This window comes from Ochotona curzoniae, unplaced genomic scaffold (genome assembly GCF_017591425.1).
Source record: "Ochotona curzoniae isolate NIBS_2020 unplaced genomic scaffold, NIBS_Ocur_1.0 contig_2404, whole genome shotgun sequence".
Taxonomy (NCBI): Eukaryota; Metazoa; Chordata; class Mammalia; order Lagomorpha; family Ochotonidae; genus Ochotona; species Ochotona curzoniae.
In genome coordinates this window covers 2676979-2695914 of record NW_024465451.1, presented here as the reverse complement: position 1 = coordinate 2695914, position 18936 = coordinate 2676979, and the positions used below count along the sequence as shown (strand labels likewise).

The 18936-nt window shown below is 46.5% G+C and overlaps 1 protein-coding gene across 1 annotated transcript in view; it reads right to left on the bottom strand.

The window, feature by feature from the left end:
• Positions 1-18936, bottom strand: part of KPNA6 (karyopherin subunit alpha 6) — a 55810-nt gene that overhangs the window by 17546 nt on the left and 19328 nt on the right. The gene's annotated exons all lie outside the window — the stretch shown is intronic.

The following is an 18936-nucleotide window of genomic DNA, read 5'->3' as shown; positions in this document are numbered from 1 at the left end:
TTGTAGTTGTGCCTCCCTTAGCAAGCTGCTCAAATTCCTATGCACTGGACAAAACAAGGGCATACAAGTTTAAACTTGTCAGAATTCTTTTTTTTTTTTTTAAGATTTATTTGTTTTTATTAAAAGTCAGATATACAGAGAGGAGGAGAGAGGGAGGAAGATCTTCCATCCGATGATTCACTCCCCAAGTGACAACAACAGCCGGTGCTGTGCCGATCCGAAGCCAGGAGCCAGGACCTTCCACACGGGTGCAGGATACGAAAGCATTGGACTGTCCTTGACTACTTTCACAAACCACAAGCAGGGAGCTGGATGGGAAGTGGAGCTGCAGGGATTAGAACCAGCGCCCATATGGAATCCTGGTGCATTCAAAGCAAGGACTTTAGTCACTAGCCTACGCTGCCAGGCCCCAGAATTCTTTCTTTTAAGATTTATTTTGTTTTTATTACAAAGTCAGATATACAGAGAGGAAGATCTTCTGTCCAATGGTTCATTCCCCAAGTTAGTGAAACGGCCGGTGCCCAGTGCTGTGCCAATCCGAAGCCGGGAACCATGAGCTCTTTTGGGTATCCCACACGGGTGCAGGGTCCCAAAACTTTGGGCCTTCCTTGACTGCTTTCCCAGGCCACAAGCAGGGAGCTGGGTGGGAAGTGGAGCTGCCAGGATTAGAACCGGCGCCCATATGGGATCCTGGTGCGTTCAAGGCAAGGACTTTAGCCACTAGGCCAGGCCGCCGGACCCAGGCCCCAGAATTCTTACAAGGTTGTATACTCTTTATCTGCAATGCTCGAGACCAAGTGTGTCCCATTTTAAAATATGTGCATACACTCAATGAGAGAACCTGGGTTTGGAATCCAAGTTTACATACAAAATTTTTGTTTTATGCATATCTTGCACAGTCTGGAGGTTAATTTTATATAGTATTTTTAGAGCGCCTGCATTCTGACTATGACACAACACATGAAGTCATGTGCAAGATTTTTTTTCTATTGCCATGTTGGTGCTTGAGATTTCAGCAATTGAATTTTGAATTTTTACATTAGGAAATGTTCAAGCTGTATAAAGATTACACAGAAAGATATAAGGTACTTCTTAGCACAATGGTAGATACATGATAAATGTTCATAAACTGAGAGTAATCCATGATTTGTCCAATACAAACTCAGACATACTTAACCTACCAAGTTAAATACATACTAGTATAACCGATTTTGTAGAATATCACGTACCTTTCTGCAATAACCTATATGTCCATCAGAGTTTTAAATTTTAAAAGCTTACCACTGGGCCACCATCATAGCAAGTAGGTAAAGCCACAGCCTGCAGTGCCAGCATCCCACAGGGCTGCAGGAACAAGCCCCAACTACTTCACTTCTCTTAAGTTATCATTATCATTATCATTATTAAATAAACTTTTAAAATGTGTTTATTTTTATTGGTAAGGCAGCTATACAGAGAGAATACAGAGAGAAAGATCTTCCATCCACTGGTTCACTCCCCAAGTAGCCACAACAGTTGAAGCTGAGCTGATCCAAGGCCAGGAGCCAGGAACTTCTTCTGAGTCCCCCAAGTGGGTGCAGGGTCCCAAGGTTTTGGGCTTTCCTCTACTGTTTTCCCAGGGAGCTGGCTGGGAAGTGGAACAGGCGGGATATGAACTGGTGCTTATCTATGAACACAGCACATGCAGGGTGAGAACTTCGGCCAGCTGCTCCACCTCTAATTCAGACCTCTGATAATGCAACTGGAAAACAATGGAAGACAGCCCAAGTGTTTGGTCCCCTGCACCCATGTGGGCGACCAAGAAGCTCTTGACTTCTGGCTTTGGATCAACCTAGCTCCAGGTGTTGTGGCCATATGGAGTGTGAACTAGCAGATGGGAGATGAATCTTTCACTAACTCCACCTTTCAAATAAATAAATCATTAAAAACATTCCTTAATCTGCTCATTCACTCTTCAATATCTGTAACAACCAGGCTGGGCCAGGCCAAAGCAAAGACTAAATCTCTGTCCCCCACGTGGGCAGCACGTCAGCCATCTGCTGCCTCCCAGGATGTATGAGCAGGAAAACAGGAAACTGAAGTGGTGTGGCCATAATTATAGTCAGCAGTTCAATGGCGGATGCAGGCAGTAATGAGTGGCAGGCTAATGCACAATGCTGCCTCTCATGGGCTTTTTGCAGCATTCCTCTAAGATGCTCATCTGTGAAGCTACCACTGACTCTAAAAGCCAGAATATAACTGACATACTATTATACAGTTGTGGATTCTCCCCCTTTCCCAGACTGCCTAATCCTACTTGCACTTAAACCAAAACAACACTGCTATCGTGTACTGTTGCCTTTGCTTTTAGATTTGCACACATGCTTGACTGAATTTAGTATGAGATTTGGTTCCCACCACTTTCTGGGTATCCCCAAGATTTGCCCACATTTTAAACTACAGCTGCCGCTCACTCACCTTTCCTGTGTTTTGTTATTTTACTGTGTGAACACATAATTTATCCATTTTTGTATTGGGCTTAACTCCCAAATTTTCCCTACCATAAACCTATTCAGAAGTTACTGAAGGGGCTGATGCTGTGGCATAGCAGCGACGTCTCTGCCTTCCCCCTGGGTCCCTCCACTCAACATGGGAAACCTAGAAGTTGTAGCTCCTGGCTTCAGACCAGCCCAAACCTAGTCACTACAGCCATCTGGACAGTGAACTGCAGATGGAGGATCACTCAGTCTCTCTGCCTTTCAAAATGAACAAACAGGGCCTAGCGGCTAAAGTCCTCACCTTGAACGCACCAGGATCCCATTTGGGCACCGGTTCTAATCCTGGCAGCTCCACTTCCCATCCAGCTCCCTGCTTGTGGCCTGGGAAGGCAGTCGAGGACAGCCCAAAGTTTTGGGACCCTGCACCCATGTGGGAGACCTGGAGGAGGTTCCTGGTTCCTGGCTTCGGGTCAGCATACCACCAGCCATTGTGGCTCACTTGGGGAGTGAATCATCAGATGGAAGATCTTCCTCTCTGTCTCTCCTTCTCTCTGTATATCTGACTTTGTAATAAAAAAATAAATAAATAAATCTTAAACAAGTTGGAATGCCAAGGTGAGGTAGCCTGAGCCAGATGCAGCCGCAACACCCAACCAACACATGTGAGAACCAGGAAAAGAGGAGGCAGAGCTGACAGGGGAATAAGGGGAGGTTCCCTAGCTGAACAGCAACTTACACTGAGGAGCGTGAGCTAGGTAGGGGATAGACCAGACCAGGCAGGGACACAGCACCTGTGTACCTCATGTGGACCAGATTGGGCGAAAACCAGGCTGGGCTGACTATTCCCATTGGTGCAAGCTACAATCTGAGTTGGTGAGGGTTGTTGGGGCTTAGTTGTAGTATCAGCTGGCAGAAGCTGGTACAAAGGGTTAGACACGCTGAGTTGAACCACAGGGCCAACTGGAGAGGGCACAACTGGAATGGGAGCGACCTCGGAGGAAAACAGTGGGCTCCTCCCTCGTGGGTCATCACCTTCCACGGGAGGGCATGGGAACTAGGATGGGGGCTGGGGTGGCTAGACAGACACCCAACAACATCCGTTAGGGACGGTAGGAGGAGATGGTTGGATGGAAGTAGGTTGCAACACCTGTTGGCAAGTATATGAACAGAAGGGTATTTGGGACAGACTGGACTAGTATGCTATACATACTGGCAACCCAGGGTAGGGGGTGGGTCTGGTTGGGATTACAGTGGGCTGCCCTGACTGGGCTGCAACTCCTACTGGTACGTGCGAGGGACAAGTGCGTCCAGGGCGGAACCAGGCCGGACTGCAAGAGGACACGGGTGGAGACAGAACCGACCCAGCAACTGCAACCACCAGCTGATCGGGGCAATGGACTGTGCTGGGCCCTATGCTTACTAGAACACGCAGAAATCTGGACTGGGAATACCTCAAAATTTCTTCGAGGATCTCCCCAGTCAAGACACCAGACTCAGAGTCCTAACCAAGGAAAGACAGAACAAGTCAAGCAACAACCTCAGCTATCTGTTGGCAGCAAAATACTGGGCAAATGGAGACTCTAGCAGGGACTGTGTCAATCAATGGACTCTTCAACGACCACATCATGCTTGGAGTGGCGAGACTGGCAGCGACCCATGAATGGTGAACTATTGGAACCACTTGATCGAGTATCTCAGAGCATGCCCCACATCCGGGACTTAGGGTGGGTGGGAAACTGGGTGGGGCTTCTCCCTCTATATCCCCCTTTAGGCCTTGAACCTTTTTTACCCCAATTAAATTTGTAAGGATTGGGCCCGGCGCGGTGGCGCAAGTGGTTAAAGGTCCTCGCCTTGCACGCCCAGGATCCCATATGGGTGCTGGTTCTAATCCCGGCAGCCCCACTTCCCTTCCAGCTCCCTGCCTGTGGCCTGTGCCTGTGGGAAAGCAGTCGAGGACGGCCCAAAGCTTTGGGAACCTGCACCCGCGTGGGAGACCCAGAAGAGGCTCCTGGCTTCGGATCGGCATAGTATCGGCCCGTTGCGCTCACTTGGGGAGTGAATTATCGGACGGAAGATCTTCCTCTCTGTCTCTCCTCTCTGTATGTCTGCCTTTCCAATTAAAAAAATAATAATAAAAATAAATCTTTAAAAAAAAATTTGTAAGGATTGTCAAAATTAAAAAAAAAAAACTTAAAAAAAAAAAACAACAAAAATGAACAAACAGAATCCTGAAGATCAGAGATAATCTTTAAAAGCACTGAGACCAACCTAATATGTATATTAAAAAATTATCTCCCTTTCCAGTTACAATACCGCCAAAAAAACAATAAACTAACATGTTTAATGCACTATGGGAAAAATAAATCTCAAACTGGAACATACATCCAGTGAAAATACCTTAAGAACTCAAAGCAAGGGGCCTGGTGTTGTGACACAGCAAGCTAAGCTGCTCCCTAGGATGCCAGCATCCCACATTAGAGCATTTTTTCAAGCCTCCACTGCTTCAGTTTGATCCAGCTCCATAGCAACTCACCACCTGGTGAAGCAGCAGAGAGCTGCCCAAATGGTTGGTCCCCTGGCATCCATGTGACAAACTTGACTGGAGTTCTAGGTTTCTAGCTCAGCTCTGACCATTATAAGCAATCCGACACGTGCACCTGAGCACAGTCCTCTCCCCTGGACAGGAATCAACAGAGGAGGTAGCAAAATATGTACTGTGTTCCAAATGCCAGAACATACACACCAGTTTCCAGGCCCCAAGACCAGAGATCCTGTCGCACGAAGAGACATGAAGGCACGGGTTTCTTGGTAACGCCAAAGGCTTAAGTGGGGGTCCTACCAGGACCCCGGCCTCAGGCTCCTGGCCTAGTGCGGCCACAACCACCTAGAATCCTTCAGATCCCTGCCCTGCTTTTTCCAGACATGTACACCATCAAGCAGTGGACACAGCCTGTGTAGAAACCACCAGGCACGTGGCTCAGCAAAGGACATCAGTGGTCCCACTACCTTCCCAACAAGACCCTGGCCTCAAATCTCTTGGTTAGTGGTGTGCTGCCGTGAGGCCTGCCTAGCCAGAGCGTCAGGGCCATGGTCTGCCACTCCCAGACCAGTACTGCAGTTTGTTGTGGTGCTGACTGCCTAGAACCCACAGGGCTCCTAGCCTGACTGCTTCCAAAATGGAGCTTAGTGTGCTGCAGGTACAACCTGTCCAGGTTACTGTAATAGTTTTCATTCAAGCAGATACATGCTTTACCAATGTTCAATTAAAATTCATAATAGTATCTAGTATATGCATTCCATGGAGTGTTACTGAAACACACTAGAAGTCTGACACACGTGAATGAACCTTGAGCACAATATGCTAAATGAAATAAGCAAAACATAAAAGAACAAATGATAGGACTCCATGTTTATAAGGTAATTTAGAAGAGTCAAACTCATACAAACAGAAAATTTTGAGGTTACCGTGCACTGGGAGGAGGAAAAAATAGGAAGTACTACTTCATGGGTTCAGAATTTGTTTGGGGCCATTAAGATTAGAAGTAGCTAGTGGAAATGGCCATGTAACACTATAAATGTAACAAACTGTACTGTATTATAAATACACATTTAAAAAGATCCCATATGGGCACAGGTTCTAATCCTGGCAGCTCCACTTCCCATCCAGCTCCCTGCTTGTGGCCTGGGAAAGCAGTCGAGGATGGCCCAATGCATTGGGATCCTGCACCCACATGGGAGACCTGGAGGAAGTTCCTGGCTCCTGGCTTTGAATCGGAGCAGTACCAGCTATTGTGGTCACTTGGGGAGTAAACCATTGGACAAAAGATCTTCTTCTCTTTGTCTCCTCTCTGTATATCTGAATTTGTAATAAAAATAAAATAAATCTTTTAAAAAAATAGTTGAGGTGTAAGTGTAATGGCACAACAGGTTAAGCCACTGCTTGGGATACCCACAGCTGATACTGAAGTGGCTGTTTGAATCCCAGTAACTGCTTCTGCACTTCTGATTTGGCTTCCTGCTAATGCAGCCTGAGAGGCAGTAGATGATGGCTCAAGGGCTTTGCTCTATGCATTCCAGAGTGAGAGCCAGACGGAACTCCAGCTTCCTGGATTCCACCTATCCAAGACTCTATTCTTGTGAATATCTGGGCAACAGACCAGCAGATGGAAGATACCTATCTCTCTCTATTCCAAGAAGATGAACATTTTCCTTTTTTTTTTTTAAGATTTATTTATTTTTTTTATTACAAAGTCAGATATACAGAGAGGAGGAGAGACAGAGAGGTAGACATTCCGTCCAATGATTCACTCCCGAAGTGAGTGAAACGGCCAGTGCTGCGCCGATCCGAAGCCGGGAACCATGAGTTCTTCTGGGTATCCCACACGGGTGCAGGGTCCCAAAGCTTTGTCCTGTCATCCACTGCTTTCCCAGGCCTCAAGCAGGGAGCTGGATGGGAAGTGGAGCTGCCGGGATTAGAACCAGTGCCCATATGGGATCCCGGAGCGTTCAAGGCGAGGACTTTAGCACTAGCCTACGCTGCTGGGCCCAACATTTTCTTAAAAAGCGATCCAAGTTTACTGCTGATGCACACCCTGGGAGACAGTAGGTGATAGTCAAGGATTTGGGTCCCTGCCCTTCACAATGACACTAATACTGATTTCTCAGCACTGGCCTGGGCTAGCTCAGGCTGTTGTGGGCATTTAGGGTGAGAATCAGCAGATGGGATACCTCTTTCTCTGTCTTTTAAATAAATAAAAATAAAATTTTAGGGCCCGGCGCCATGGCCTAGAAGCTAAAGTCCTTGCTTTGAATGCGCCAGGATCCAATATGGGTACTGCTTCTAATCCCGGCAGTTCCACTTCCTATCCAGCTCCCTGCTTGTGGCCTGGGAAAGCAGTATAGGACAGCCCCAAGTCTTGGGACCCTGCACCCATGTGGGAGACCCAGAGGAGGTTCCTGATTCCCAGCTTCGGACTGGCATAGCATCGGCCGTTGCGCTCACTTGGGGAGTGAATCAAGATCCTTCTATCTCTCCTCTCTGTATATCTGACTTTGTAATAAAATAAAATAAATCTTTAAAAAATAATAATTAAAAAAAATTTTAAACTTATGGGGCAGGGAGCTGGTGCAGTGGCTAAATAAGCTAATCTTTCACCAATGGCACCAACATCCCTATATGGATACCAGTTCTAGTCCTGGCTGCTCCACTTCTGGTCCAGCTCCCTGTTTATGGTCTAGGAGAGCAGCAGAAGATGGCAAAATCTTTGGACCATTGCACCCATGTGGAAGATAAGACCCAGGAGCTCTTGGCCGTTGTGAGCATTTGGGGAGTGAACCAGCAGATGGAAGAGCTTGGTTTCTGTTGCTCTGTCTTTTAAATGTATAAAAACAAACATTTTAAAAAATTAGAGAAAAAGGGAATGTCAATTTGTAAAATCTAATCAAAGTGATGCTAGTAATGGTGAAGTATGGGTGGGTGTGAAGAACTTGGCTTCCCACCTGGTCAATATTTCCCACTCACTCAATCTGCAATCTAAAACTACAAATTGTAGTCATAAAAATGAAAAATAAGTTTCACAGGCATGTTGCAAGAGAAAAGTAACTTGAATACTGCCCTTTTCTGGTGTAAGACTGACAGTGATGACAATTTGAAAAATAATCTGGCAATAGTAAGATGTGAGCTGGTTCTTCAAGCAGGCATTCACTCTGGGAGTTGGAAAAGCAACATCCAAGTACGTAAGGGGGGAGTAAAAGTGGTCTACAAGGCAATCAGACTAAAAGTCAAGTAAAAGCGAAGTTGAGGAGAATGAGCTGAATACTGCAGCTGGGCACACAAAGCAAACCAAACTTCAGAGACCGCATCCCCAAGCATGATGGAAGCTGGTTTGTGAAATCAATGGCAGCAGAACCATTTTAGGATTAACTGTCTTGGGCCCTAGTGTGATGATTTGGTGGCTAAAACTTTGCCTTGCATGCACCATGACCCCCATATTGGTGCAGGTTTGTGTCCCAGCTGCCCCATTTCCCTTCCAGCTCCCTGCTTGTGGCCTGGGAAAACAGTAGGGCATGGCCCAAACCTTGGGACCCTGCACTCGTGTAAGAAACCTGGAAGAAGCTCCTGGCTCTTGGTTTTGGATCAGCTCAGCTCTGGTTGCTGTGGCCACTTGAGGAGTAAAACTGCTGTTAGATCTTTCTTTATCTTTCTCACCATAATCTGATCTTCCATTCCAATAGAAATAAAGTAAAATAAAAGGATAAAAAGAAGCTTCTGGCTCCTGAATGGCTCAAGTTCTGGAGGTTGCAGTCAACTGGGGAGTAAATAAATGGATGGAAGATCTTTCTTTCTGTCTCTCCTCTCTGTAAATCTGCCTTTGCGATAATAATAACTGTCTTTCCACCCACCTGCCCAGGGCCAAGTGGATGCGTTGTTTAAGGAGGGGAGGGTGGTTCAGGTAGGAGACACTATGGATTAAGTCTGCGCTTGGAATGCACACATCCCAAATCAGAATGCCAGTCCAAGTCCTGGTACTTTGCTTCTGATTCAGCAAGTAATGGCCCAAGTGCTTGGTTGTCTATTATCTAGGTGAGAGACCCAGATGGAGCTTCAGGCTCTTATTTTCAGTCTGGCCCAGACCTGGCTATTTGGGGAATAAACAAACAGATGGCAGACGGAACCCTCTTCTTTGCCTATAAAAAAGACCCAACTTAAGAAAAAAATCAAAACCCTTGGGGTCCCTAATGACCCGCCACCACAAGCAAAAGACAAGACCCCAAAGAACAGCAGTGTGTCGCTCCGCCCTACTACCTGACGCATGGCTTCGCATGGGTCCTGCACCTGGACTCTCCCAGAGCCTGCCCCTCCTGTGAGCAGAGCCCGCAGTGAAGCTGGAGTGAGAACCTGGCTGTGCTGTGGTCACCATGGTGACAAGAAACTATGACAAATATTTGCTTATGACTTCAGCAGAGAAGCAGGCAAGGGAGGTTAGTTCAGAAGGAGGAACATTTGCAGCAGCCTATGTGGAATCAACCAAAAGACTGGGTTATCTTTCATGGAGCCACAAGTACAGGGGACTATTTCCATGCCATATACTCTTATTTGCAGGGGCTAGATCACAAAAATCCATGACGTCAAAGAACCTTTCCTAAAATCTGACTGCCTCGGACAGCCTTGGGTTTTCTTGGTTAAGGAATATAAAATGAATAGGTCACTGAAGTTATCTCTTATTTCTAAGGGATAAATATATATATATATACACACATATATATATATATATAGAGAGAGAGAGAGAGAGAGAGTTAGTAAGTTAGTTAGTTCTGCCATACATTTGCTAGGCTTTTAGTACCAGGAGAATAGGAACAATAAGAAAAAATTATGCATGGATCCTATAATTTCTGAGCTGTATTCCACCAAAATTCACAATGAAGTCCTAATTCCCAATACGTTAGAAGGTACTATTCTTGGAGATAAAACCCTTAAAGAGGCAAATCAGGTTATCGGGGTCATTGCTAATCCGGTAAATGCTGTCTTTGTAAGGAGAGGGAAAATAAGCAAGCATGAAGACAGCTGTCCAGAAGCTAAGGACAGACAGCTTACAAGAATACATCCCTGCTGACGCCCCCGATCTCGGATGCTGTTTTGTCTTGAAAACTGTGTGAGAAGGGGGTGTGGCTCACCAGGCTAATCCTCCACCTTCAAGTGCAGGAAATCCATATGAGCATTAGTTTGTGCCTCGGCTGCTATCCATCCCTTCCGGCTCCTTGCTTGTGGACTGGGAAACCAGTAGAGGATGGTATAAAGCCTTGGGACTCTGCATCTGCATGAGAGATTTGGAAGAAGCTCTTGGCTCCTGGCTTCAGAATGGCTCAGTTCTGGCTGTTGCGGCCATTTGGGGAGTGAGCCTGCAGACAGAAGACCTTTCTGTATTTCCTTCTCTCTGTAAATTTGCCTTTCCAATAAAAATAAATAAATTAAAGATTTATTTTATTTTTATTGGTAAGGCGGATATACAGAGAGGAGAGACAGGGGGAAGATCTTCGTTCTGATGATTCACTCCCCAAGTGAGCCGCAACGGCCAGTGCTGCGCCGATCCGAAGTCGGGAACCAGGAACTTCTTCCAGGTCTCCCACGCGGGTGCAGGGTCCAAAAGCTTGGGGCCGTCCTCCACTGCTTTCCCAGGCCACAGGCAGGGAGCTGGATGGGAAGCGGGGCTGCCGGGATTAGAACCGGCGCCCATATGGGATCCCGGGCGTGCAAGGCAAGGACCATAACCACTGCGCCACTGCGCTGGGCCCAAAATAAATAAATCTTAAAAATAAAAACAAAACCCTGAGATACTGAGGTACACAGGAGCTGGCATTGTGGCAAAAGCAAGCTAATCCTCTGGCTCAAGTGCCCGCATTCCACACAGGAGCAATGTCAAGCCCTACTGCACTCCACTTCTAATCCAGCTTCTTGTTAACGTGCCTGGAGAAGCAACAGCAGATGGCTTAAGCACTGGGACCCCTGCACCTACATGGGAGACCCGGGGGAAATACCAGCCTCCTGGCTTCCTACTGGCCCAGCTCTGGCTGTTATGGACATTTGGGGAAAACAAGCAGATGGAAATTTTCTTACTGTCTCTTCTCTGCTAATCCTGCTGTTGAAATAAATAAAAATAAAAATGTTTATAAAAAAGGAAATAAAAGTTAAATCAAGTATCCAGTCTACGGTAATGTGTCATGGTAACTCACACAAACTAATATCAGTCCTAATTAACGGAGAGAAAAAACTGAGATAAGGGAACACATTAGGATCCAAATTGGTGTGGTGATTCATTTAATTACTGATGTTCTAAATTTGAGATACTTCAGATTTATAGCACATATTTTCTCAGAAAAACAGATTCTGCACAAAACCATCTGTCTCTGCATAGGTTGGAGTAATTTCGTTATATCCACAAGCTCACAAATACTTTGAAAAATCCCAAATCCATCAGAAGTCTGGCTTGGAATCTACATCCTCACTGACAAGGTAACTTGTATAGATTCATATTAAATTTTAGTTAGCCACAAAATCAAAGACCTTAAAGAATAATTTGAAAAAAAAAAAAGCAGTGCATCTGACTTGAGTGGTAGTGACTACACTCATAAGATTTATTTATTTGGGAACAGGCCCAGTAGGAGAGCTAAGAGTACACCCTAGCTGGGTTGGGGTTCCCAACTGGTGAGTGCAGGGGCTGGAGTGGGGGCCTCATTCTGGTCTGGATATGGCTGCAATCTCCCTTGACACAAGTCTCTGCCCATACTGAGCCATGTGTGAGCAGTGGCTGGGTATGGATGAGCCTTGGCTAGGCTGAAACATTCCACAGTAAGAACCAGAATGGGTTGAAGGCGAGTCAGGAAAAGCCACTGTTCCTGCTAGGACAGGAGGTGAACTACGCAGGGCTGGCTCATGGACCCACCAATATGTGCAAGAACTGGCATAGGTAGATGTTCTGAGGGAGGAGTCTGGGCAACTCCTCTGGCAGGACACAGCTCCTGCAGGTGAGCGCAATAAACACAATACAGGGCCCAGTATGGTGGCCTAAGTCCTCGCCTTAAACGTGCCAGGATCCCATATGGGCACTAGTACTAATCCTGGCAGCTCTGCTTCCCATCCAGCTCCCTGCCTGTGGCCTGGGAAAGCAGTGGAGGACGGCCCAAAGCCTTGGGAGCCTGCACTGGCATGGGAGACCCAGAAGAAGCTCCTGGCTCCTGGCTTCGGATTGGCTCAACTCCAGCCATTGCAGCTGCTTGGGGAGTGAACCATCAGATGCAAGATCTTCCTCTCTGTCTCTCCTCCTCCCTGTATATCTGATTTTGCAATAAAAATAAATAAATCTTAAAAAAAAAAGAAGAAGAAGAAGGAAAAGAAAAAAAAAAAAAAAACATGACAGGGAGCAGCCCAGACCAGGCCTGGGAAAGGTACCCACAGGCATACATTTGGCATAGGTCAGGGATGGACCAGGCTGAAACAGGTTATATCACATACGGGCGAATCTGAGCACCAGAACAATGAGGGTTGGGCCAGGTTTGGTCACAACACATACCAGTACACATTACAGCTGGGATTGGTGCCTGCTGGGCTGGGCTAGACTATAACCCTGACCAGCTGGAATTGGGGATGGGCCAGGCTGGGCCAGGCTACAGCACCCACTAGCAAATCCTAAGGTGAGGTAGACCATGCCAGACTGGGCCGCAGCGCCCAACCAGCACATGTCAGAACCAGGAAGAGAAGGGGTAAAGCTGGCAGGAGGAATGTGGAGGGCTCCCCTGCTGGACCACCTCGCCTACTGGAGAGTGTGAGTCGGGATGGGGGTAGACCAGACAGGCAGGGCTGTAACACTTGTGGGCCTCATGTGAGCAAGATCAGGGAAATCCAGGCTTGGTTGACTGTCCCTGCTGGTCCAAGCATAAATCAGAGTGGGTGGTAAGGGTTGGTTGGGCTTTGCCACAGCATCAGATGGCACATGCTGGCACTGGGGCTAATTCTGTCAAGTTTAAGTGCAGAATCATCCGGAAAGTGCATGATTCGGGAATGGACCCAGGAGGGAAATAGTGGGCACCTTCTTCTTGAGTTATCACTCCCACTGGAGAGCATGATAACCAGGACTGGAGCAGACCTGCTGGACAGAATGGCACCCACCAACATGTGCATGAGCTGGATAGTGGGGCTGGCTGGGTTGAACGAGGATTCAATGCCCAATGACACAAGGAGAGTTGAATGGCATGTGGGACAGATTGGACAAATCTGTAGTACATACTGGCAAGCACAGGAACCATGGCAGGGGGCGGGCCTGGTGGGGGTTACTGTGGATCGCTCCTACTAGGCTGCAGCTCCCACTGGTTTGTGTGAGGGTCAAGTGTGCTGAATCAGGCTGGACTGCAACACCCACTGGTTCGTTTGGAAGATAGGGATGGAAACAGAACCAAACCAGCAATTGCAACCACCAGCTGATTAAGGCAATGGACTGTACTGTGCCCTGTACTGGCAAACAATCACAAGAATCTGGTCTGGGATCATCTCAGACAAAGTATTTTTTGGCATCTCCCCAACTGAACTGCCGGACTCAGAATCACCACCATGAAGAAAAGTGCAGGTTGCATGGTCTGACCATGGAGTACAAGTGTCAAAGCTGAGTCTCCTCAGAGGCTCGGATGGAGCTGTGGACAGCATTACCAGGTGCATATGGAGGATATGGCATTCCATCGCAACCTGCAGAGGATACCTGGTACCACAACAGAGGACGAAGGACAGAACAAATAAATTAACTACCCCAGCCATGTGTTGGCAGTGGAATCTGGGCAAATGGGAGACTCTAAGGTGGACTGTGTCAACCAGTGGATTCTGGAGAGATTTCATTGTGCTTGGAATGGTGAGATTGGCAGCAATTCAGAACTGCTGATTTATCAAAAGCACTTGAGCAAGACCCTCAGAGCATGCCCCATATCGGGGAACTGGGATGGGTGGGAGACTGGATGGGGCTTCTCCCTTTCTTTCCCCCTTTACCCCAGATACAGAAAAAAGCAATAATGTGGAAACAATAGTCTTACCCACTTTCCTGTAGCCCTCGACCCTTTGTGCCCTAATCAACTATGTAAAGATTGTCAAAAATAAAGGAAAAAAAGGATCTATTTATTTTTACTGTAAAGGCAGATTTACAGAGAGGAGGAGAGACAGAAAGGTCTTACATCTGCTGGTTCACTCCCCAAATGATGACAACGGCCAGAGCTTAGCCAGTCCAAGGCCAGGAGCTTCTTCTAGGTGCCATCCTGGGCCATCATCTGCTGCTTTCCCAAGCCATCTAAGGAGCTGGATGGGAAGTAGAGCAGCTGAGACACGAATTGGTGCCAATATGGGATGCCTGCACTTACAGGGGGAAAGTTACACACTCACAATTTTTTTTAACACTGTCCCAATGAAACTTAAGAGTGTCCTAGCTTGGGAACAATAATTTAAAACACTTCAGGGCCTGACAGCACAGTAGCCTAGTGACTGAAGTCCTCGCCTTGCATGTGCCAGGATCCCTTACAGGTGCCAGTTTGTATCCTGGCTGCTCCACTTCCCATCCAGCTCCCTGCCTGTGACCTGGGAAAGCAGTAGAGGATGACCTAAAATCTAGGGACCATGTATCCTCTTGAGAGACCTGGCAGAAGCTCCTGGTTCCTGGCTTTGGATCAGCTCAGTTCAGGCTGTTACAGCCACTTAGGGAATGAACCAGCAGATGGAAGATCTTTCTCTCTGTATCTCTGGGGAGTGAATGGAAAAATACTCTTTCAAATAAGTGTTTTTGTTGTTGTTAATACAAAAAGAGACACCTACTTTTAACATAGGTCCAATTACTAGGTTTCAATTTTTTTAAAAATATATATATTTATTTCACTTTTATTTGAAGGGCAGAGTTGGAGAGAGGAGGAGAAACAAAGATCTTCCATTTGCTGATTCACCCCACAAATGACCTCACTGGCCAGAGACAGGCCTATACTAAAGTCAGGAGCTTCTTCTGGGTCTTCTACGTTAGGCGCAGGCGCCCAAGCACTCAGGCCATCCTCTATTGCTTTCCCTGGTGATCAGCAAGGAGATGGATCAGAAGTGGAGCAGCCAGGACCTGAAATGGTGTGCATGTGGGGTATCAGCACTGCAAGCAGAGGCTTAACTTACAACACCACGACACTGGCCCCAGTTTCCATCATTTTTAAAAGACTTATTTATTTTCATGTATTTATACAAAGATAGCATTATTGAGATGTACTTCATACACTGCACAATTCAATGATTTTTTAAAAAAGATTTTGGGGCTGGTGGCATGGTTGAGCTGCTAAGGTCCTCGCCTTGGACACACACTGAGATCCCATGTGGGCACTGGTTCTGATCCTGGCAGCTCCACTTTCCATCCAGCTCCCTGCTTGTGGCCTGGGAGGGCAGTTGAGGACAGCCTGATGCTTTGGGATCCTATACCCGCATGGGAGATCTGGAGGAGGTTCCTGGCTCCTGGCTTCAGATCAGCACAGCACCGGCTGTTGCGCTCACTTAGGGAGTGAAATCATCAGAGGGAAGATCTTCCTCTCTGTCTCTCCTCCTCTTGTACATCTGCCTTTCAAATAAAATAAATCTTTTTTTTTTAAAGATTTATTTTTATTATTTTTTTATTGGAAAGGCGGGTATACAGAGAGGAGAGACAGAGAGGAAGATCTTCCATCCGACGATTCACTCCCCAAGTGAGCCGCAACGGTCGATGCTATGCCGATCCGAAGCCAGGAGCCTCTTCTGGGTCTCTGATGCGGGTCCAGGGTCCCAAAGCTTTGGGCCGTCCTCGACTGCTTTCCCGGGCCACAGGCAGGGAGCTGGAAGGGAAGCGGGGCTGCCGGGATAGAACCGGCGCCCATATGGGATCCCGGGCATGCAAGGCGAGGACCTTAACCACTCTGCCACCGCGCCGGGCCCGATAAATCTTTAAAAAAAAAAAAGTAATATGGCAAATGCTAGTATGCACATATCCGTAGGCTGCCTTATGGACATTATTTATACTTCAAGTAATCTTGCGTGATCTGTGCTCCTGGGCTTTGGTAATAAGATAAAAATTTAAAAGTTCACTAAAGTATAGTGATGGAGTACTGGAGTCTACCATATCCAGATGTGGGGGTATAATGCAACATGCATCCCTGCTTCCAGACAAAAGATGGATTCCCAATGAAACTGTTGGAAATGTGTAAACATTGGGATACTGGACTGTCTGATATTGTCTGTAGCAGCAATGTTGGGGTATACTTAAATAAGAGACTGATGGAATTATGATTTTTTACGAAGGACTATATCATTGTAGCAAAATGGGGAAAATCTGTTGGGGGTGGGAGTTGGGGGGGTATCCTAGTCTATATGAAATTGTACCACATAATTCAAAAATTCAAAATAAAAACAAATGTTCACTAGAAACAAGTATTTAAAATACTTTTGGTGGAAAAGAAAAATGAGTTCTGAGGGGGTCAACATGTGGTGCAATTAAACCACTACCCAAAATGGTAACATCCCATATGAGCACTCCATTTCCAACTCAGCCCCCATGTGACACATCTGGAAAAGCAGCAAAGGTTGGCCAAGGGCCTGGCTCCTGCAACCACACAGGAAAACTAGATGAAGTGCCTGGTTCCAGACTTCAGCCTGGCCCAGCCCTGGCCACTGTAGCCACTGATGACTGAAACAATGGATGAAGAGCTCTCCCAGCCAACCCCCTCTGTAATTGTATCTTTCAAATAACTAGAAAAAAAAATTCTAAAGGCTTTGAATGAGCTTTTCAAAATTTACTTTTATTTGAAAGATTTACAGACAGAGAGGGATGGAAAAGGAAACAGAGGCAGAGAGATGCGTTATCCTTCAATTTAATCCTCAAATGGCCACAAAGGCTAGAATAGGGCCAGAGGCCCTCCATCCCTGCTCCCGTGGATACAGGACCCAAGCACTTGGCCATCTTTTGCTACTTGCCCAGGCACATTAGCAGGAAGCTGGACTGGAAGTGGAGCAGCTGGGATTCAAACCAGTGTCCATACGAGGTGCCAATACTGGAGGCAGAGGCCTAAACTAGAACACCTCAGTGCCAGTTTTTTGAATGAATTTTAAAACTTGATTCCATTGCTTACACTTTATATAAACTAACAAACTGGACCATAATTGAATATACTACAATTTATGGAAGCAAATAAATAATATGAAAATTTACATAGCAAACACAGCTATAAATTCTTAGTTAAAAGCAAACAGCTTTGTAATTTTAAACAAAACAGTCATTCTTAACTCTGCATTCAATAATTAGGGTTTGTATTTATTAAAAACATAAATGTAGTACATATAGTATATGTGTGTACTGACATTTCAGAAGATGAATACATTAGGATAAGAAATGTCTAAAAAGGCCTCCTCGGGAGACTGAGGAGTGAAACGCTTGGGGCCAGTAGGGTCTAATGATCCCTATCAATGTAGAGAAAGCTACAAATACACATAGGAATTCAATTAATCGGATTTATTATCAAAGAGAAAAAATAAATACACAGAGGGTGGCCCATGCAGATGGAGTAAACATGCGGCAGGGGCCCAGTCTCAGCAGGCTGGGGTTTTTACAGTTTGGGGTCTTGAAGATGTACCTAGAGGAGGAATTCCAAAAGAACAGGGGAATGAGTGGGATTAGACCAGCTTTTCAAGGGGATTTTCCCTGGGTAAGTGTCACTCCTAGGGTACAAGGAAATGCAGAAGGAGTGGGGAAGAGGTTAGATTGGCCTTTCAAAATGCAGTGGGAGAGTCCCTGGTGGGAGATTCTCTATTTACTACCCCAAGGGCAAACCTATGTTCTTGCTCCCTTCAAAATCCATTTCCCAGGGGTGGCTAAACCTCTACCTGCAAGTGCTGGCTGCTTCACTTCCCTTCCAGCTCTCTGCTAGTGGCTAGGGAAACAGTAGAGGATGGCCCAAGTCCTTGGGACCCTGGAGCCTTACAGGAGACCCAGAAGAAGCTCCTGGTTCCTGGCTTCAGATTGGCTCAGCTCAAATCACTGTAGCCATCTGGGAATTGAATCAGCAGAACGAAGATTTTTGTCTCTCATTCTCTCTGTAAAACTGACTTTAAAATAAAAATAAATCTTAAAAAAAAAAATCTCAAAAACCTGACGTATCACAAGAGTTTTCTTTTTATACTATATCTTTTTAAGATTTTTTTTTTTTTAATTGGAAAGGCGGATATATAGGGAGGGGAGATAGAGAGGAAGATCTTCCGTCCGATGCTTCACTCCCTAGGAGGCTGCAATGGCTGGAGCTGAGCCAATCCGAAGCCAGGAGCCTCTTCCGGGTCTCTGATGCGGGTGCAGGGTCCCAAAGCTTTGGGCCGTCCTCGACTGCTTTCCCACAGGCACAGGCCACAGGCAGGGAGCTGGATGGAAAGCGGGTCTGCCGGGACTAGAACTGGCGCCCATATGAGATCCCGGGCGTGCAAGGCAAGGACCTTAACCACTGCACCATCGCACCTGGCCCCTGAAGATTTTTTTTTTTAATTGGAAAGTTAGATAACAGGAGAGATAGAGGAAGATCTTCTGTCTGCTGGCCCACTCCCCAAATGACCATAATGGCTGGAGCTGAGCTGATCTAAAGCCAGGAGCCAAGAGCTTCCTCCAGGTCTCCCACACAGGTGCAGGATCCCAAGGCTTTGAGTTGTCCTCGACTGCTTTCATAGGCCACAAGCAGGGAGCTGGATGGGAAGTGGAGCAGCCATGACATGAACTGGTGCTTGTATAGAATCCAAGGCGTGTGCAAGGCAAGAACTTTAGCTACCAGGCTACTGTACCGGGCCCTTTATCCTATTTCTGTGATATTTTTTCCTAGGTGCTATCAGGGACTCCCATGGTTTTAGTTAATTTATAAAGAAACAAACACAATGGGGCCCGGCGCGGTGGCGCAAGTG